General features: G+C 41.9%; 1 long non-coding RNA gene across 2 annotated transcripts in view; it reads left to right on the top strand.

The window, feature by feature from the left end:
* The first annotated feature begins 4,632 nt into the window (after positions 1-4,632).
* LOC112442559 (uncharacterized) overlaps positions 4,633-15,392 on the top strand; it is a 73,762-nt gene continuing 63,002 nt past the window's right edge. For both annotated transcript variants that reach the window (XR_009491541.1, XR_009491543.1), the window contains exons 1-2: positions 4,633-4,882; positions 12,537-12,708. This is a non-coding gene — a long non-coding RNA (uncharacterized lncRNA). The remainder of the gene's footprint in view (positions 4,883-12,536; positions 12,709-15,392) is intronic.

The following is a 15,392-nucleotide window of genomic DNA, read 5'->3' as shown; positions in this document are numbered from 1 at the left end:
TCAGAAATAAAGATGAAATAAAAACATGCCTAGATGAATGAAAACCAAGATACTTTTCTGGCAGTCTTTTCTTCCAAGAATACTAAAGTCTTTCTCAAGGATAGAAAATGGCATCAGATGTTGAGGAGGTTCTACAGAAAGAAATGGAAACTAGTAACAGCCTATATAAGTATTTGTTTGTCTCTTGATGACTTTAAAAGATATAAAGTTGGAACAATTCAAAATTGGAATTAAGAAAAACATTTATGATAGCATCAAAAAGACTTGGAATAAATTTAACAAAAGTAGTGCAAGATCTGTAAACAGAATTACAATGAATTACTGAAATAAATCAAGATCTTTAAAAACAAAGAGACATTTCATGTACATGAATTAGAAGATTCAATATTCAAAAATTCCAGCAGGCATTTTTTTTCACTTGACAACCTGGCCCTAAGATTTACACAGAAATGCAAAGAACCCAGAATAGCGAAGACAATTTTGAAGGAGAAAAAAAAAGGAAAAACCTGAAAGGTTTCAGTCAGTTCAGTTCAATCTCTCAATTGTGTCCAACTCTCTGAGACCCCATGAACAACAGCACTCCAGGCCTCCCTGTCTATCACCAACTCCCGGAGTTCACCCAAACTCATGTCGATTGAATCGGTGATGCCATCCAACCATCTCATCCTCTGTTGTCCCCTTCTTCTCCTGCCCTCAATCTTTCCCAGCATCAGGGTCTTTTCAAATGAGTCAACTCTTTGCATCAGGTGGCCAGGGTATTGGAGTTTCAGCTTCAATATCAATCCTTCCAATGAGGTTTACATCACCCAATTCCAAAACTTAATACAAAGTAAATCAATATGGTGGGGTACTTGTGTCATGTCAATTTAAAAAAGATTCACAACGTGAGAGTTGCAAGATAAGTTTTATTTGGGGAAAAATGAGGACTGCAGCCCAGGAGACAACACCTCAGATAGCCCTGAGAAACTGCTCCAAAGAGGTAGGAGGGAAAGGTCAATATGTGATTTTGTTGAAGGGGGAATTCATGCAATCAAGCTCTCATCTTATGAAAGGTTTTCTTTTCTGCTAGTCACAAGAAGCTGATGTCACCACAAAGGAATTTACTGTTTTTCTAGAAGTGGAAAGATACAAGGGTTGGGATCATGAAATCAGTTACTGAAAGCATCTAACTATCTAAAGACTCATTCCACCAGTTTTCCTGGAGCACAATGTGCCTCATTCTCCACCCTGGACTCCCTACAGGGTGTGTCAAAGGTCAAGAGCTGCAGTAGCACAGGATTCAATCCCTACTGAGGCAGATGGCAAATGCTCTTGTTGCTGCTGCTAAGTCACTTCAGTTCAATTGCTCAGTCATGTCTGACTCTTTGCGACCCCATTGACTGCAGCATGCCAGGCTTCCCTGTCCATCACCAACTCCCAGAGCTTACTCAAACTCATATCCATCCAGTCAGTGATGCCATCCAACCATCTCATCCTCTGACACCCACTTCTGCTGCCTTCAGTCTTTCTGAGCATCAGGGTCTTTTCCAGTGAGTCAGTTCTTTGCATCAGGTGGCCAAAGTATTGGAGTTTCAGCTTCAGCATCAGTCCTTCCAATGAATATTCAGGACTGATTTCCTTTAGGATTGACTGGTTTGATTTCCATGCAGTCCAAGGGACTCTCAAGAGTCTTCTCCAACACCACAGTTTAAAAGCATCAATTCTTTGGCACTCAGCTTTCTTTAGAGTCCAATTCTCACATCCATACATGACTACTGGAAAAAACCATAGCTTTGACTATATGGACCTTTGTTGGCAAACTAATGTCTCTGCTTTTTAATATGCTGTCTAGGTTGGTCATAGCTTTTCTTCAAGGAGCAAGCATCTTTCAATTTCATGACTGCAGTCACCATCTGCAGTGATTTTAGAGCCCCCAAAAATAAAGTCTCTCACTTCAGTTATGTCCAACTCTTCATGGCCGGCCCTATGGACTGTAGCCCACCAGGCTCCTCTGAGATTCCTCAGAGGAAGAATCTCCTCTGAGATTCTTCAGGCAAGGATGCTGGAGTGGGTTGCCATGCAACCATCTCCTCCAGGAGATCTTCCCAACCCAGGGATTAAATCCACATCTCTTATGTCTCCTGCATTGGCAGGTGGGTTCTTTACCACTAGCACCATCTGAGAAGCCTGGCAAATGCCCTTGGCAAGTGTCAATTTGTCACTGACATTAAGGATAGAACTATAGATCAGTAGTGTAGAATTGAGGGTTCAGAAATAAAGGCTCACACTTATGATTCAGTGATGTTCAACAAAGGTGCTAATGTAACAGGAGGAAGAGGGGCAGGGCACAACTTTTGAAAGAATGACATAGCCCAAGGATACAACATAAACTGATTAGAATCAAATGGGACCAGACAAGAGTAGACCTTGATCTTCAATCAGCAAGTGAAATGACACACCCAAAGGTGCCATGACAGTTCCAAGGCACTATTAAAAGACCAAGGAGTGGGCGGTGCTCCAAATCCTGGAAATCTCAGTCCCTTCCCCAAAATAGTTGAAATAATCCTCCCACTCATTAACATATGAAATTACCCGGCCTGTTAAAACTAACCACACCACATTTCACAGCTGCATTCATCTTCTGCAATGGCCCACACTCTATGGAGTGTGCTTCTCTTTGAATCTGAATAAATCTACTTCTTACCTATCACTTTGTCTCTCACTGAACTCTTTCTGTGATGAGACATCAAGAACCTGAGCTTCATTAGGTCCTAAAACCAGGTACCATGAGTTCTGGTTTGAGTCCCAGTCATGTGGGTTCATGTCCCAAGCAGGGTTTTGGCTGGATTTGAGTTCCAGCTATGTGGATTTGAGTCCCAAATAAGGTTTTGGCTGAGTTTGAGTTCCAGCCACATGGGTTCAAGTCCCAGGCAGAGTTTTGGCTGTGTTCAAGTCCCAGCCATGTGAGTTCAAGTCCCAAACTGGGTTTTGGCTGGATTCAAGTCCCAGCACATGGGTTCAGGTCCCAATCTGTGGTAAATGGTTTCACTAAGACAATTGAATAGGGAAAGAAAAATCCTGTTTTTAAAAAAATGATCTGCAACACTAAGATATCTTCAGCAACAAAAAGGTTTTACTTGATATCTCACACCACACGCAAGAATTAGTTTAAAATGGATCACAGATCTTAATGTAAGAGCTGAAAGACTGGTCTGAAAAAGTGAATCTAAGAATTATCAAGTTGGAATGGTGTTTTGGTTGTATCCAGAAGATACTGTCACCAGGCAATCCAGGAATACTCAGACCCTGCTTCATTCACAGTACGTGGGAAAGATGAAAGCCCAAGAAACAGTGGCCAAAGAAAATCACAGCCCCCCTTGTGATTAAAGTGGACATGGACCCCAAAACTAAATGATGAAGACTGGGAAACTGAACAAGAGACACTAGAATTGAACCCCTCTTATTTAATTGGCAGTCTCCCTTGTTAAGTTTTGGGTGAAAAGAAAGTAAAAGTGAAAAGGTATTAGTCACTCAATCCTGTCCAACTCTTTTCGACCCTATGGACTGTAGCCTGCCAGGCTCCTCTGTACATGAAATTCTCCAAGCAAGAATACTGGAGTGGATTGCCATTTCTTCCTCCAGGAGATCTTCCCAACCCAGGGAGCGAACCCAGGTCTCCCACATTGCAGGCAGATTCTTTATCATCTGAGCCACCAGGGAAGCTCTAAGTGATGGGTGATCTCATCCAAACTGGCCTAAGAAGAAAGAATTTAATGGGTTGTAAATGAAAAACTCAAAGGTGGAGCTGTCTGCAGGGATGCTCTGTCCTGTAGCTCAATCTCAAGGTACCTTTCCATCCATATCTTAACATAATCCTGTGTACTGGCTCCACTCTCAGGCGGTCTGTTTCCTTGTGATTGATGATGGCTGTCAAAGTTCTAACATCGTATCTTCCCATCTCAAGTCCAGTGGAAAAGAGCCATTTTCTAACAGTTTCAGAAAAAAGTCTCATTGGTTTGTGCTCCCTGAAACACTGAGGCCAGGGCTGGGCAATACTCATCACCTAGGACTGAGCCATTTGCTCCAGCAAACAGGAGCCCCACCCCAAGAATAGGAGGGTAGAAAAGAGGGTAGCTTCCCAGAGATAAACTAGATAACTCTTTCCTGGAAAAAAGCGAATGGGTGCTAGGAAGTAAAAATCTCAGAGGTTTCCACTGCAACCATATTCTTTTAAGCTAATAATTTTCCATTTGTTTCATGCAAAATACAAGTAGAAAACATCCATCAGATCCAGAGGGAGAAAGAACGAGCAGTAAAAAGGACATTTGAAAATCAAACTTTAAAGAAAAATATTTTAAATGGTGTTTGTCCCCAAGTCCTTTTGCTTAACCAAACAAGGACCCAACTTTAGTAGCTGCCATAGCTCAGGTGCCCTATGGCAGAAAGAGAAAAGGAGAGAAGCTCAGAGAGAAAGTGAAAGTGAAGTCGCTCAGTTGTATCCAACTCTTTTCAACCCCATGAACTGTAGCCTACCAGGCTCCTCTGTCCATGGGATTTTCCAGGGAAGAGTACTGGAGTGGGTTGCCATTAAGTATCTACACCTGGGGCCAATCAGAGTGAAGAGAAAGGTGGAATTCCGGCGGAAGACGGAAGTCAACAGCAGCAGCAGGGCGAGGCCTGGGCTACTTTAAAGTGGCAGGCCTTGGAGCAACGGACCAGGTCAGCTGCACGGAGAGGAGAGGCAGAGCAAGGGGCCAAAGCTCCAAGCCTCTCCTCCCCAGTGACGGCCAATTGGTCTTTAACAGTTAAGCCAAGAGAAAGAAAGAAACCACGAGTCTCCCAGGGAACTGGTCTTTGCAGACGCCATCATTCTGCTTACTCACGGCGGGGCGCCATTCTTGAGGTGAGCGTTCCTCTTCCTTGGAAAGGAAGGAGAGGGTGGGGGATACCTTTCTCCCACAGGTCTGTGCGTTTAGAGTTGGTTATTAAGCCGTGAATGTGTGTAAAGTGAGGAGAGAAGAGTAGAGGAAAGAGAAACGGAGGAAGATAGAGACAGGCCTAGGCTGGATTCTGGCAGAGCCCCAATCTTTAAAGAAAAGGTAGGTTTTCTTTTCCTTCACAGGTATTGTTGGTTTTGGTTTTCGGAGTCCTTGTAGGTTAAAAGCAGTTTGGACACCGGTTTACCTCCTAATCCCCAATTAGCAAACCCAGAGGATTCAGACTGCCCTGGAGGCCCACGGAGGAGGTTTGTAAATCGGGGAATCATCTATTGTGTTCAAGCTGAAGATACAGTAGCCCAGACAGCTGACATAGAACAATAGTTGCAATTTTCTGGCTTTGAAGAGAAAGTATTTTCCTTTTGGAAACCTCATTTGGCCATTTCAAAACTCTTAATAATGTATAAGTTTGAGGAAGTTACCAAACAAATTTTTGCCAGCATCCTGCCACAGATTTCCAAGTTAGCAGTTTTGTGAAGTACCAGGGGAGGAACAGCTATAGAATGAAAAAGGTGCTCATTCTTGGACAGGAAAGAAGTGTTTGGAGTCTGCTGGTTTAGTGCCAGCAGGGTCAGGGGACTTGACCTGAGGCCTTAGAGCTGAGTGTGTTTCTAAAGAGGACATGGTGTCTGATCAGGGAGAAGAGTTAAGAATGAAAACTGATTGCTTATCAAATCCAGAGTCAATTACATGGAGACAGATCATACTCTGGGAATCTGTTGAAATCCTAGGGCATGTTATTTTGAGGCTAGGATGGCAGGAGAAAAGAAAGTTGATTAACTGCTACCCGCCCCCCCCACCATCACCCACATGCTTTAACAGTAGTACTCTACATATACGACCTCACTTTGCGTCTGTGCACGTGTCCTTAGCGGCTCAGTCGTGTCTCTTTGCGACTTCATGGACGGTAGCTGAGCCAAGCTCCTCTGTTCATGGGATTATCCGGATGAGAATACTGGAGTGGGTTACCATGCCCTCCTCCAGGGGATCTTCCCAACCCAGGGATTGAGCCCAAGTCTCCTGCAGCGCCTGCATTGGCAGGTGGATTTTTTACCACTGTGCCACCTGGGGAACCTGATGAAAGTGAAAGAGGAGAGTGAAAATGTTGGATTAAAACTCAACATTCAGAAAACTAAGATCATGGCATCTGGTCCTGAAAGGTTATTGCTCAACCACGAAATATGCTGGGATTCTTGGCCTCTGGAGGAGAAGAATTCAATCCGGGGCCAGTGACAAGCCTTGATTGCTCAGAGCTTTTTTGTAATAAAGTTTTATTAAAGTATAAAAGAAATAGAGAAGACTTCTGACATAGACATCAGAAGGGGGCATAAAGAGTGCCCCACTGCTAGTCTTTAGCCAGATGTTATATAGGATTCTGCTAATTAGAGAAAGGAAATGTTTCACAACTCAGAGACTGGCACCAGGCCCAACACCTACAACATGCATTTTAAGAGAACATTGGCACCAGGTGAGTCATCCCGGGCCATGAATTGATTGACATGAATCTTGAAGAAAGGCAGGTTTCCAAGTAAATATATAGTTTCATTAACATAGATTAGGAGAACAATGTGTGAGTAAAACATACAGATTTGTCAAGTGGGTTCTGAGTTTTAGGTGGAACTGACTTGAAGAAAGACAGAGTCTAGGATAAATACATAGTTCATTAACAAAGCTTAAGATAAACGTTTCCATTAAAAAAATGCATTGGTTAGCTCAAGGTTTGAGAAAAGTTAAGTTCAGCTGGAGCCAGGTGTCATCATGGCAACATAGAATTTTAAGAGAACCCTCTTTTTAAATTTGTATAGAGAAAGGGGGGAAAAATCTAATACTTGTTTCCTCCTGCCACTTAAGGGAGAGAGAAAAATGTCTAGAAGCCTATTTCGTCCCTTTGGAGACCCCCCTGGCCTTCCTGCCTGTTACACTCTCTGTCCCATCACTTCATGGCAAATAGATGAGGAAACAGTGGAAACAGTGACAGACTTTATTTTGGGGGGGGGGGCTCCAGAATCACTGCAGATGGTGACTGCAGCCATGAAATTAAAAGATCCTTGCTCCTTGGAAGAAAAGTTATGACCAATTTAGACAGCATATTAAAAAGCAGAGACATTACTTTGCCAACAAATGTCCATATAGTCAAAACTGTGGTTTTCCAGTAGTCATGTATGGATGTTAGAGTTGGACTCTAAAGAAGGCTGAGTGATGAAGAATTGATACTTTTGAACTGTGGTGTTGCAGAAGACTCTTGAGAGTCCCTTGGACAGCAAGGAGATCCAACCAGTCTATCTTAAAGGAAATCAATAGATGCTGAAGCTGAAACTCCAATACTTTGGCCACCTGATGCAAAGAACCAACTCATTTGAAAAGACCCTGCTGCTGGGAATGGCTGAAGGCAGGAGGAGAAGGGGATGACAGAGGATGAGATGGTTGGATGGCATCACCAACTCAATGGACACACAAGTTTGAGTAAGCTCTGGGAGTTGGTGGTGGACAGGGAAGCCTGGCGGGATGCAGTCCATGGGACCACAAAGAGTCGGACACGACTGAGTCACTGAACTGGACTGAACTGAAAATCCTACAAAGAAAGGGCTATTGTTATCATTCCTACTTTAGAGAAAGTCAAGGCACAGAGAAATTACATAGCTTGTTTAGAGTCACAGAGCTTCGTGGAGATGCAGCTGGGGGTTAGAACCCAGGCAGTTCCTGGTTTGCAGAGTTGAAACCTGAAACTCCTGTGCTAACCTAACCTGAGGTTGGCTGGGGGCTTGTGCCAAACTTAACACCAGTGAGGCCACACACCTGTCCACACCCAGCAAATCTTTCCCAGTTGGATACAGAGTTTTGGTACCTTGGAGTGGCTTGCCTGAGAGTGACAGACTATTGGAGAAGGTGCTTTGTGTGGTGTGGTGAGGTGAGGTCATGTGAGGTGAAGAAAGGAAAAAAGAGTGATCCTTACTTTGAAGAAGAGAGTGTATTGAATATTTCACACAGGACACCAGGAAATCAGACCCTCATCTTCCTTTCACCCTCTGTCTTGCCCTCACCGAGCACACTTAAAGAGAAAATGAATTCTGCCCATTGAAAAAGGGCAGACTGCAATGAAAAACAACTTTAAAGATATTTCAGTATATAAAGTCTTTGAGCTACATCACTGACAATGGTTTACAAGTTTATTTCCCACTTGCAGTTGTGCTGAGCAGACACTTTGGGAAGTGGGGCAGTAATTCAGGCTGTGGGCCACAGCATCATCTGCTGGGCGTCCCATCTGTACAAGAGCGGGTTGTCATAGACGATCAGGTGCAGATTTATCCAGACACGTCGTCTGCAAAATGGCCAGCCAGGAGAGATTTAAAAATTCTTTTCCTCACCCTTTTTGCTAAGTATACAATTCTAAGAAAGCAGATATCCTAGCAAAGACTTTTCTCCCACCCCCACCCAAAGAAGAAACAAAAAACTTTGAACAGAGGAAAGACAATACAGGCTTTAAGTCCATGCTTCAGTGTCAGCCCCTGGCACTTGTTGATTGGCAACCTTGAGCAAACCCTCTGAATTAGAAAAGATTTCACTTGTAAAATGGGCTGTGGGGGCAGTTAAAGGAGATAATAGCCATTATCTTCTTATGCTACATAAAAACAGATTTTTTTTTAGTTCTGTGTTCTGAGCAGCAAGTGCTGTGACACATAATACATGCTGCATGACTAAGCATGTGACTGACTCTATCCATTGAAAATGACATCTAGGGACACAGAGCTAATTTCTTCTTAATTATTTCTTCCAAAGGAAAAAGCAAAACAAAAGCTCTCCCTTTCAGGCTTTCCTTCTTTCTAAGGTGATTTCTTTCCATGACTATTTTCATGTCCCCTTTCCTATTAATAGTTATTTGTTCAAAGACTTTTTCAGTTTGTTTTTTTTTTGTTTGTTTGTTTGTTTCCTACATCCTATGTCTTCTGTTTCATTGGCTTACACCCTTGTTTTGTAATCATTTTCACTGAGCTTCCTAAAAGGACAAATTGAAGATAAATTTTTCAGTGGTTTCATGTCTGACACGTCTGCATTCTAGTGTGCTATTGATAATTAATTTGATTGGTATAGAATTCTAGGCGGAAAAATGTCCCCTTGGAATTTTAAAAATGATTCTCCAGTGTTTCCTATTATTTCTTGTATTACTATTAAAGAAAATGTGAGTGAGTGTAGGAAAGAAGATTAATAACGACAGTAACTGTACCACCCGGAGACAACCCTGTTACCATTGTGATGTCTGCGTCCTTCAGGACACACACACACACATATAAACACTCACAAGGTCATATTGTATATTTAATTTCACATCATAATTGTTTACCTTTATGTCATTTTATCCTCATGTCATTATATATAACTAAATTAGTTTAAGATCCTTTTCAATCCTAAGGATCAGAGATTCTATGATATCTTAAGAAGAAATTGTGACATATGGGATGGTTCAGTAAAAGGAGCAGACAGTTGAGGAGTTGGTTTCATTGACACAGGCATGAAATAGAAATGTGGCAAAGGAAAGATAAGGTTAACTCCTTGCCAAGTGCTTTTCATTTAGGGGTACAGAAGGTTCTCAGCGAGTATATAGAAATCATAGGTTACAGATGAGGCTCAGTAAATCATCTGAGTATAACCTACAGTCGGGAAAAGCCCAGTAGGATGGAGAAAAGAGTACAGCAGGACCTCCTGGAAGGAACACCATGTGCAGCCTTTAGGATGAAAGGGGGTTACATATAAGCAGAGTGCTCACGGTGCTGAATGGGAGACAGGCAACCAGTGCCAGTTTCAGAGGCCTGCAATTCAAGATGACAAGCAATAGGGAACAGAACAGAATTGCCACCTAAACACAGAAAATCTTTGTTGCTGTGAGGACAGAGCCTACGTGGGCTTCAGAAAGAAATGGACAAGGAGTAAAGAAGAGGAAGAAATGGAAATGGAAAAAGAAGTGAAGAGGAAGATAAGAGAAAATAGAGCAAGTAGCTAGGGATGGAAAAGTGGTGTTCAGAGATGGCAGCTCCTGCTGAAGATGAGAAGGATGCAAACAAGAAACACTTATGTAGCAAAATTATCTTCCTGGAGCTGACTTCTGGTTTTTGTGAGTGGTCCTCATTCCCTCTTCTCACTTTCATTGCAAGAACAATGAAAGGTTACAGTGAATTAAAAGGTAATGAGAGCACGAAAAAGCAAGAAGAACTATCAACGTTTTGATAGTCTGAATTTGTCTAGAAACCAAGCCCAGACAAGAGCATGTGGTAAAAATAACAGTGGCAAGTGAAGACTGCACCCTGTGAGTCAGAAGAGCCTGGCCCTGCAGGAGAGAGGAGTGGAGGGGAGGAGGGGGAGTAAGAGACACCTACCCGGGCCCTTTGTCCTACGTGGATCCTTACCTCAACGGTATATTAGTAAATGCTAAGACAGAGTAGAGCATACACACACAGTGTGCATCCATTTATAGAAACTTCATCACTCCTTCTTTCCCCATGTCCTTAAAGATGTCCTGTTGGGCAATGAGGCAACGGCTGAAAGCAGACAGATGGTCAATGAAATTGCTGTATGTGAAGTAGGCTTCAAGAAGGCATATAAACAGAAAGCTTCAGTAATTAATGCACTCTGGCAACTGTATTTTTCATGCTTCTGCTAAAATTTTGACAAAATTAAAGAGGAAAAAGTGCAAACAACTAATATGAAAGGACAAATTGCTTTGCACTGAATCAGAAGAGCAGGAAGCAGTACACAGTCCTTTTTTTAGTTCAGGAAAGCTTCATTAGATCATGCTGGTTAGACTCAGACCTGGGTGGTCCTTGTAAGTCAGGATCCACTGGGGAGATGCCTCCACTCTCCATGTGGAAGTTGGGGAATTGTTAGTTCTTAACATTTTCTACTAATAGAGCTATCTTCTCTTCTGTGGAATGTAGAACCCAAGAGACTTCAAAAGATGCCATGAATTTGAGTGAGGGAGGGAATCTGACACAGAAAACAGGAAAAAATTAGAAAGTATTTACTTTGTGTTTTCCTATGTTTCTATGAATCGAGATGAAAGGGCAAATAAGCTTCAATATAGAATTATTTTAAATGATCAGACTTAAAAACAAGCAAACAAACAAAAAAAGCAAAGCACGATCACTCACTCACGAACACTGAAAGTACAATAGTATATTAAATCTATGTTGAAAGCAGTAAAGAGTAGAGGTGATATTAGCAAAATAGGGATCAACGATTTCAGAGACTAAATGTGATGGAAAAAGATAACGTGATAAAATTTATGGTGAGAAATACATCATAGGGAGAGGCCAGGTGTTAGAGAAGCAAGATGGGAATGGCAGAGCTTCTGGGGACAGCCAGGAGGAAAGAAAGTAGGGCGCAAGAGCAGGGAACCTCGGTGCTTAAGAACATGGGCTCTGAGTCAACAGACATGGGTTTAAACCTGAGTATCTCGGAAAAATTATTCAGCTGTTTTAAGCTTTGGGTTTATCATCAATAAAGTGGGGATACTATCATTCCTATTTGATAAGGTTTTCGGAATTAAAGCATTGTGTCTGACACCAAGGAAAAACTACAAATTAGCTCAATTTGTGAAAAAAGATTCCAACCTAGACATGTCCTGATTTGTATTTAATTTCAAGGTGATTCTTGTTCCTTTGTATTTTCTATTTGTTGATTGAGTAGTGACACATTTCCCCCACCCCCACCCAAGGATTAAGAAAGAGGTAAAATCACACAATTAGGAAAATAGGAAAATGTGATGTTATTTTCAAAGGGATAGAATCACTCTGATTTCAGTTTTCTTTCCTAAATTAAAGAATAGATGCTGCTGCTGCTGCTGCTGCTAAGTCGCTTCAGTCGTGTCTGACTCTGTGCGACCCCATAGATGGAAGCCCACCAGGCTCCCCCGTCCCTGGGATTCTCCAGGCAAGAACACTGGAGTGGGTTGCCATTTCCTTCTCCAATGCATGAAAGTGAAAAGTAAAAGTGAAGTCACTCAGTCGTGTCCGACTCCTAGCGACCCCATGGACTGCAGCCTTCCAGGCTCCTCCATCCATGGGATTTTCCAGGCAAGAATAGATGACGATGTGCCAATATCCATGGAATTTTTTTCTATTCATCTTTGTCCAAATTTAATTGGAATAAAATGAATAAACACTTAAATTTCTAGAGAGACTAATCAGAGTTGTAATTTTATGCCCTCAAACCACTCCACAGTCACTGTGTCCTGTGAGAGCTGTAACAAAAGACTATAGACTTCATGACTTAAAAGTAACAGATACACAAGTATATATAAAATGGATACACAAAAGGACCTATTGTATAGCACAGGGAACTATACTCAATATTTTGTAATAACCTATATGGGAAAAGAATCTGAAAAAGCATATATATATATATGTATGTATACACGTACACACACATACCCATATCTGAATCACTGCTGTGCAACTGAAACTCAAATAACACTGTAAATCAATTATACTTCAGTAATAAATAAATAAATTTTTAGAAGTTCAAACTTCAAAAACAAAAAGCAAGTTTTTTTATCTTGTACCCCTGTAGGTCAGAAGTCCTACCCAGGTCTCACTGGTCTAAAATCAAGGTGTTGGCAGGTCTGGGTTCCTTCCAGAAATTCTAGAGAAGACTCCATTCCTTCTCATTTTCCAGCTTCTGGAGGCCTCCCCATCCCTTGGATTGTGGCCCCTTCCTCCATCTTCAAAGCCAGCAACAGCAGGTAGAGTCTTCCATCATGTCCCTCTGTCTCCCTCTCCTGCCTCTCTTCCCCTTGTAAGAGAACTTGTGATGATATTAAGCCCACTGGATAATCCAGAATAACCTCCTTATCTTAAGTCACCTTAATTCCATCCACAATTAATTCCCGCTTGTCTTGGAAAGAAACATAGTCACAGGTTCTAGGATGAGGAGGCAGTCATTATTCTGCGTATTAGTCAGTAAATAGGTTCTATTGGTAAAAAGAAATATTTTGGACTCTATCAGACACATAACCTCTCTTACTGAGAAATGTGAGATGGATTCTGGGGAGGATAAACACCATCTATTCACTGTTTGGGTTTCTTCATTTTATTTTTAATGAATTAGTAGTACAGCCTCATGGTTTAAAAAATGGAATATAAAACAACTCTCCAGTGTAAAATCTCCCTCCCAGTGCTGATTCCCACATCTACGGGTTCCAAATTCTACCCACTTAGGACTACTATTGGTATGGGGCTTCCCAGATGGTGCTGGTAGTAAAAGAATCCACCTGCCAATGCAAGAGATGTGAGAGATACAGATTTGATCCCTGGGTTGGAAAGATCCCCTGGAGAAGGAAATGGCTACCCACTCCAGTATTCTTGCCTGGAAAATTCTATGGACAGCAGAGCCTGGAGTCCATGGGATTGCAAAGAGTCAGACATGACTGAGTGACTGAGTACGCACACTATTGATATATTCCTATGTATATCATACCATTTGTGCAAATTCAAGTAACTACAAATCCATCTATATTTTGAACCCATTTATTTTTACCTTGGAGAAAGCAATGGCACCCCACTCCAGTACTCTTGCCTGGAAAATCCCATGGATGGAGGAGCCTGGTAGGCTGCAGTCCATGGGGTTGCTAAGAGTCAGACATGACTGAGCAAATTCAGTTTCACTTTTCACTTTCATTCATTGCAGAAGGAAATAGCAACCCACTCCAGTGTTCTTGCCTGGAGAATCCCAGGGATGAGGGAGCCTGATGGGCTGCCGTCTATGGGGTTGCGCAGAGTCAGACACAACTGAAGTGACTTAGAAGCAGCAGCAGCATTTTTACCTTGAAGTTTTCATACTCTATACTATGATGATTTTATTGTGGAAAAAACACAACATGACATTTACCATCTTAACCATTTTTAGTGTACAGTTTAGTAATGCTGTTGCTGTTCAGTCGCTAAGTCACGTCCAACTCTTTGTGACCCCATAAACTGCAGCACACCAGCGTCCTCTGTCCTCCACTATCTCCTGAGCTTTCTCAAACTCATGTCCATTGAGTCGGTGATGCCATCCAGCCATTTCATCCTCTGTCGTCCCCTTCTCCTCCTGCCCTCAATCTTTCCCAGCATCAGGGTCTTTTCCAGTAAGTTGGCTCTTCACATCAGGTGGCCAAAGTGTTAAGAGTTTCAGTATCAGTCTTTCCAATGAATATTTAGGGTTGATGTCCTTTAGGATTGACTCGTTTGATCTCCTTGCTATCCAAGGGGCTCTCAAGAGTCTCTCCAGAACCATGATTCAAAAGCATCAATTCTTTGGCTCTCAGCCTTCTTTATGGTCCAGCTCTCACATCTGTACATGACTACTGAAAAAACCATAGCTTTGACTATATGGACCTTTGTTAGCAAAGTGATATCTCTGCTTTTTGATAAGGCTGTCTAGGTTTGTCATAGCTTTTCTTCCAAGGAGCAAGCGTCTTTTAATTTCATAACTGCAGTCACCATCTGCAGTGACTTTGGAACCCAAGAAATCTATTTGCCATGAAGTGATGGGACCAGAAGCCATGATCATAGTTTTTTGAATGTTGAGTTTTAGGGCAGATTTTTCACTTTCCTTCTTCACCCTCATCAAGGGGCTCTTCAGTTCCTCTTTGCTTTCTGCCATTAGAGTGATATCATCTGCATACCTGAGATGGTTGATATTTCTACTGGCAATCTTGACTCTGGCTTGTGAGTCATCCAGCCCAGCATTTCACATGATGTATGTACTCTGCATATAAATATAAATAAGCAGGATGACAGAATACAGCCTTGATGTATTCCTTTCCCAATTTTGAACCAGTCTGTTGTTCATGTCTGGTTCTAACTGTGTTTCTTGACCTACATGCAGGTTTCTTAGGAGACAGGTAAGGTGGTCTGATATTCCCATCTCTTGAAGAATTTTCCATAGTTTGTTGTGATCCACACAGTCAAAGGCTTTAGTGTAGTCAATGAGGCAGAAGTAAATGTTTTCTTGGAATTCTCTTGTTTTGCCTGTGATTCAATGATTGTTGGCAGTTTGATCTCTGGTTCCTCTGCCTTTTCTAAATACCAGCTTGTACATCTGAAAGTTCTCAGTTCACATACTGCTGAAGCCTAGCTTGAAGGAGTTTGAGCATTACCTTGCTAGCATGTGAAATGAGTGCAGTTGTATGGTAGCTTGAACTTTTTTTGGCATTGCCTGCCTTTGAGTTTGGAATGAAAACTGAATTGACATTATTATGGAGCCAATCCCCAGAATTTTTTCATTGCAAAGCTGAACTCTATAGCTATTAAACAACTTCCTCCTCTCTCCACCCTCAAGCACCAGACAACTATCATTCAGTCTCTACTTCCATGAATTTCACTACTTTTGATACCTCATATAAGTGGAATCATACAGCATCATTTTGTGACAAGCTTATTTCAT

Source organism: Bos taurus, chromosome 2 (genome assembly GCF_002263795.3).
Source record: "Bos taurus isolate L1 Dominette 01449 registration number 42190680 breed Hereford chromosome 2, ARS-UCD2.0, whole genome shotgun sequence".
NCBI lineage: Eukaryota > Metazoa > Chordata > Mammalia > Artiodactyla > Bovidae > Bos > Bos taurus.
Note: the sequence above shows the minus strand (reverse complement) of the source record. Positions and strands in the feature narration are given on the sequence as shown.